Below are 5850 nucleotides of genomic sequence, written 5' to 3'. Positions count from 1 at the left end.
GGTGATATACCATGGATTTTACCCGTTTTTAACCATGGTATACTAGTATTTTATTATATATTTATCTCTGTTCTAGCCTGTTAGGTATGTTTTCAGGTTCAGGAGCATTTTGTGAGAAAGTGATGTTTTTGGAGCATTTTGGAGTACAAGAGATGATACACCCGAGTTGACCATTCAAGACTAAGTCGGAAGTCAACATTGCGATTATAATCGATCGATACTCATCCCGATGATTGTCGATCGATGTAGCTGAGAAGATCCGCGTACTAGAAGATTATAATCGATCGATACACATTCAGTGTTGTCGATCGATATCGAGGACGAAATGGTTTAGCCGACTACTTCACCAAGACTTCACCAAATTACGAGATTGCCCCTGACGAGTTTTTAACCTAATGGAAATGCTTAAATACTCCTGCTAAGTGTTTTTGACGGCAAGTTTTAGACCTTGAAGCTTGAAGCTTTTAACAACCCTCAAAGCAGAGAGTGTGAGAGAGAGACTAGAGTTTTATTTGTTTGAGAGATTGGAGAGATTTCTCATCTCCTTTTGTATTTCTACTTTATTCTATCTATGCAATTCTTTCATCTATCTATTGTTCATGAATTGTTTAGCTATGTCTGAGTAGTCTACTTGTTAGATCTAGGGTTTAAATAGGTTTGTGGGATTAGCCCCAAACTATAATTGCTAAGTTGTGATACTCTCAAATGGATTGTACCCTATGCTTGTTTTAGATTAGCTAACTAGAACATAGATCACTAGGATCTTAGATTATCTTGAATTATCCATTTGAGCGATGCCTGTCTCCGTTGAGAAGAACGACAGTTCCTCCTTGAGACCTTGTGGTCATATTCGGCTCGCGCCTAGGCAGATCTAGAAGCCGTCGATCGATATCCCGACAGTGAATCGATCGGCGCCGCGAAAGGTGTATCGCTCGATATCTCAAAAGGATATCGACCGACTCTTTTTCTGTGTCATCATGCGAAAGGTGTGGCCAGAGATCTAGATATTTTAACCAGTGATTCATCACATATGTTAAGCGGCTGAGATCTATAGTATCATGCAAGCAACTTGTTAAAGCATTTATAGAGATTATAATCTCCATTCCTGAATAGAAACCCTATGTCTAGCACTCTTTATCACATTTAAACAACCCATCATATTGTTAGTTAGAGCAACTACCTTGCTCATTTTAGGAATTGTTATTTTCATTTCTATCATATAAACCAACCTTGCCTAGGATTGATTAGTAGATTTTATTTAATTGGTTCCCTAGCTCCTCGTGATTCGATCCCTAAGTACTACAGCTGTACCTCTTATTTGAGAGAGTAAGCTCTACTGGGTAATTTGAGCACTATCAAATTTGGCGCCGTTGCCGGGGAGCTTTGATCGCCATTAGATTTAATCTTATTAATCTTAGGTTTTTCTTTTACCCCCTTTCTTATTTAAATTTTTCTTGTCTTTTCAGGTACATGCCCAGCAGTACCAGAAGCAACAAGGGAAATCAACTATTATTCTCAGAGGATCCTGCACACTTGGAACGTTCAATCCGCAAAGACCTACGCTCCGCATCGATCGACAGAAACGTTACACCGTCGACTGATACTCACGTTCAACAGTCGACCGACACTCAGACAACACCGTCGACCGATACCGTTCGCCGATCCACATCGTTCGATACTTCTAACCGTATATCGATCGACACTACTCCGCGAAGCATGGTCGCGATTGTTATTCTCACGCAGGGCGAGAATGGAAACCTGTATGACCAAGATGGTCATCTGCGTAATGCAACAGGTCAGAAGCTAGATGCACAGGGAAACATAATCCCTGAACCTGAAGCTGAGGCTACAGGAGAAGCTCAAACACGATCGTTGGCAGACTATAACCGTCCAGACGAGTACTACACCAACAGATCAGCTATTCGACTTCCAGAGATTCAGAAGCCGAACTTCGAGCTCAAGCCTCAGTACTACTCTCTCGTGTCTCAGATACCTTATTCTGGGCAATCACACGAGCATCCTATGGACCATCTGGAGAGGTTCGAGGATCTTATCGCTGCTATTCGTATGGATGGAGTCCCCGAGGACTACCTACTCTGCAAGCTCTTCAAATACTCACTGATTGGAGAAGCTTCACACTGGCTCAAGCAGCTACCTACAGGATCACTGACATCCTGGGCCGACATCAAAAACGCCTTCCTGCGTAATTTCTTTGATGAGGCACGCGCTGAAGACTTAAGAAGCAAAATCGCCACTTTCGCGCAAAAGCCTAGTGAGACTTTTAAAGACGCGTGGATCAGATTCAAGTTCTTCCAGCGAGACTGTCCACACCATGGATTCAATGAAGTGCAGCTGTTAAGCACTTTCTACAGAGGTATCGCCTTAAGGTATCAGATGGCTCTTGATACTGCTAGTGAGGGGAACTTCAACACTAGGAATCCAATAGAGGCTGTGAGACTTATTGAGAACCTAGCCAACAGCAGCAGCACCAAGAACACTGACTCTGACAAGAAGAAATCGGTTGCAGCCATCGGGGAAGACCAGATGAATGAAGTCAGAGCCAAGATAGATGCTTTACATGCATTTCTGGGCAGCCAGTCTGCTCAGCTGAAGAAGGAGAGGCTAGAGAGGATGATACAGAGGAAGATGTGAACTACATTGGAGGTACTGGATTTCAGAGATATGGAAACCAGAGTGGAAACAGAAAACTTTTTTGGCAGTGGTCAGAAGAGTAACTACAACCAGAGTTCACAGTATCAGAAACCCTTCACCAACACAAGGAACTACGGCAACTCAGCTTACCAAAACCCACCGCCACCCACCCAGGAGAGTAAGTTTGATGCCATGATTGATAGAGTTCTGGAAGGTCAGCAGAAGCTTACAGTAGACTTCAATGGGAAGATTGATTCTGTCTTCAACAATCTGACCACGAGGATAGACACCATCTGCACTCAAGTTAAGAAACTTGAGACACAGATTGTCCAGACTGAAGACTCTATCAGGAGGATTGGAACTTCTAAGGAAGTAGGGGAAGGAAATAGGAAACACCACGTCAATGCTATCATAGATGATGATTTCTGGCAAGTGGTGAAACAGGAGAAGCTACAAGAAGGAGACTTTGAAGTGGAAAGTTCACTAAGTCTCGGTGGATAACAATGGTGTCGATCGACACCAACTAGTCCACATCGATCGACATCGACGATGTCATTTCCGGATACGATTGCAGACTGCAAAGCGGTTAGGATATTGACACATGCTGAATTCACGGCTTCTCATCCATACCCACCCACCCACACCTACGAAGATATCGACCGACGAGACGAGCCACTCATCGATCGACACAAAGAAGAGAACCGTATCGATCGACCCTTTTCTCAACCTATCGATCGACACGCACCTCTCACGTACCGAGTGCAACTACCATCGATAGACAGCAACCGAATCAATGCACTCAGACCCACACCGAAACCACAAGCTAACCCAACCGAAATCACTGGTAACCCTTCAGACACTACACCTACATCAGAGGGAACTGAAGGAAGAAGGTTAAGGAGTATGGAGGAGAAGATTCCTAAGAACCTTAAGAGGGAAGCTAATGAAGAGGAGGTTTATTTCACAAAGAGATTGTGGATGTTCTTCAGAGAAACAAGGGAGACTGAAACTGACATTAGGAGAAGGTTTGACAATGTCAGAGAAGATATGAAGAGGAGGATTACTTTGCCAAAGAAGAGTGATCCTGGGAAGTTTGTAATACCATGTGTGATACAAGGTATTGAATTTCCTCATGCACTATGTGACACTGGTTCATCAGTCAGCATCTTACCAAAGGTCATGGCAGACCATCTGGGCCTGCAAGTAGAGCCTTCACCAGAGATCTTTACTTTCGTGGATTACTCTCAGATAAACTCTGGAGGCTTCATCAAAGACCTCGAGGTACATATTGGTGATGCTATCGTCCCTGTGGATTTTCATGTCCTAGATATCAAGCTAAACTGGAACTCTTCCCTCTTACTTGGAAGAGCATTTATGGCTACAGTAGGAGCCATATGTGACATGAACACCAACAAGATGTGCTTGACTATGATAGATCCAGAGATCCACTATGACCCTGTCAAACTTGGCAAACCACAAGCCAAATCAGTGGTAAAGGAAGATGATACTGGTATAATCGCAGTTTGTCATTGTGAAGTAGAGTACGAGACAGAGTACTCGGGATCGATCGACCGTACTTTAACGTCATCGATCGACACTTACAAGTCAGAGGAGATCGACAACAACTATGGATCATCGATCGACAGAGACCCACCAGATGATGAACTCGATCTACCAGATCATTGCTACCCGAATTTCGCCATCCCATCCAACCGAAAGGAAGATGATTACTCAGTAAGGAGTTGGGCGGACAGCGGATTTCATGAGAGTTTTGCAGTAAACATAGCCACCTCTTCCCACAGTGGAGACCACAGTGAAGAACATGATGCAGACTATTGGGAAGAGAGAGTTTGAGAAAATTACTTGGAGAATGACATATTTGCAATTCGATTCCCACAATCGATCGACATCAAACGCCCACCATCGATCGATTATCTACTTCATCCAGCAAAACGACATCGTCCATCGATCGACATTGCCAGTATAATATCGATCGATATTAACCCAGACAACTTAAAGGACAAAATCGGAATTTCACCGATTAGGGCAACACATGGGTATAAAAGGTTGACAACTCAAGCCACGAAAATTCAAAACTTTTCACCTTCTACCCAGCAGCTTCCAGCATTCAGAGATTCATCAATGGAAGACTGCAACAACATGTTCAATCGATCCAACCGTGCAGCTAGACGTGCACCATCGATCGCCACCACCACACACCCATCGATCGACACCTTCAACAGAGCTCAACAAGATCTCATGAACCTTACGATATCAGGAACGTTTCACTAACACCTGATGAATTTGGAATTTTCAGGGACACAGATGGGTATGCAAGAGCTATGGATGGAAGAGTTCTGCACATAACTAGAGAAGACATAGCAGACATCCTCCAAGTTGCTAATGGGCCAGAGAACCTGTTCACACAGCAACGTAGCCATCCAGACATCCTAAATCACGTCCAGGACAACCACAACAACAACACAAGGGAGGATCCAGTTCCTCAACACTTCGTTCAACCTCGACGAACACCATCGATCGACATCGTTTCAACACCATCGATCGACGGCGGATATCCCGGATCAATCGACAGACCAAGAGTCAGATCACCCGACAGACGATTGGAGTTTGGACGACGTGCCTTCAATACTGATGGATCAAGGAGATTCAAGTGGGAGGCTAAGGATGAATATGGTGTCTACAGAGATGAGTTTGGCTATGCTAGAGGAGTTGATGGTGAGATCATCCATGTTACCAAGGAGCAAGTAAAGAGACTTTTGGATAGAGCATCCCTTTTTCACAGAGGTTGCTTGCGCCTTCCAATACACACACGCCCTTACCATGCTTACACACCACCACCAGTACCCTACAGTAGAGAGGAGGTAGATGATATGGTGACTGATGTATGGAGAGCTCAGGCGCACCTTGAGGCAAACATGCACACATTGGTGGAAGACACTTTCCAGCCTTTGGATGTCAGTTACAAGGACTTCCAGAATGATATGGCTGAAATAAGAGTGGAGCTTGGAAACATATTGACCATGCTTGAGAAAGAGGCTACGCCGCCAGTATCGACCGACAGTACCTATACCATCGGTCGACATCGGCAAGACTACACCCATGGACCGACCAGACTGTCCATCACCTAAGAAAGATGAATGGGAGGTTGCTTACATCAATACACGGATTGGAGACGTC

At 44.3% G+C, this 5850-nt stretch overlaps 1 non-coding gene across 1 annotated transcript; it reads right to left on the bottom strand.

Annotated features, from left to right (window-relative positions):
- Positions 1-2231: 2231 nt before the first annotated feature.
- LOC130505670 (small nucleolar RNA R71) lies at positions 2232-2339 on the bottom strand. The gene has a single exon (XR_008941767.1). It is a non-coding gene; the product is annotated as a small nucleolar RNA R71 (small nucleolar RNA).
- Positions 2340-5850: the final 3511 nt, after the last annotated feature.

The sequence above is a fragment of the Raphanus sativus genome, unplaced genomic scaffold (assembly GCF_000801105.2).
Source record: "Raphanus sativus cultivar WK10039 unplaced genomic scaffold, ASM80110v3 Scaffold2484, whole genome shotgun sequence".
In the NCBI taxonomy this organism is placed as follows: Eukaryota; Viridiplantae; Streptophyta; class Magnoliopsida; order Brassicales; family Brassicaceae; genus Raphanus; species Raphanus sativus.
The sequence above is the reverse complement of the archived record's forward strand: the minus strand, read 5'-3'. Positions and strand labels throughout refer to the sequence as shown.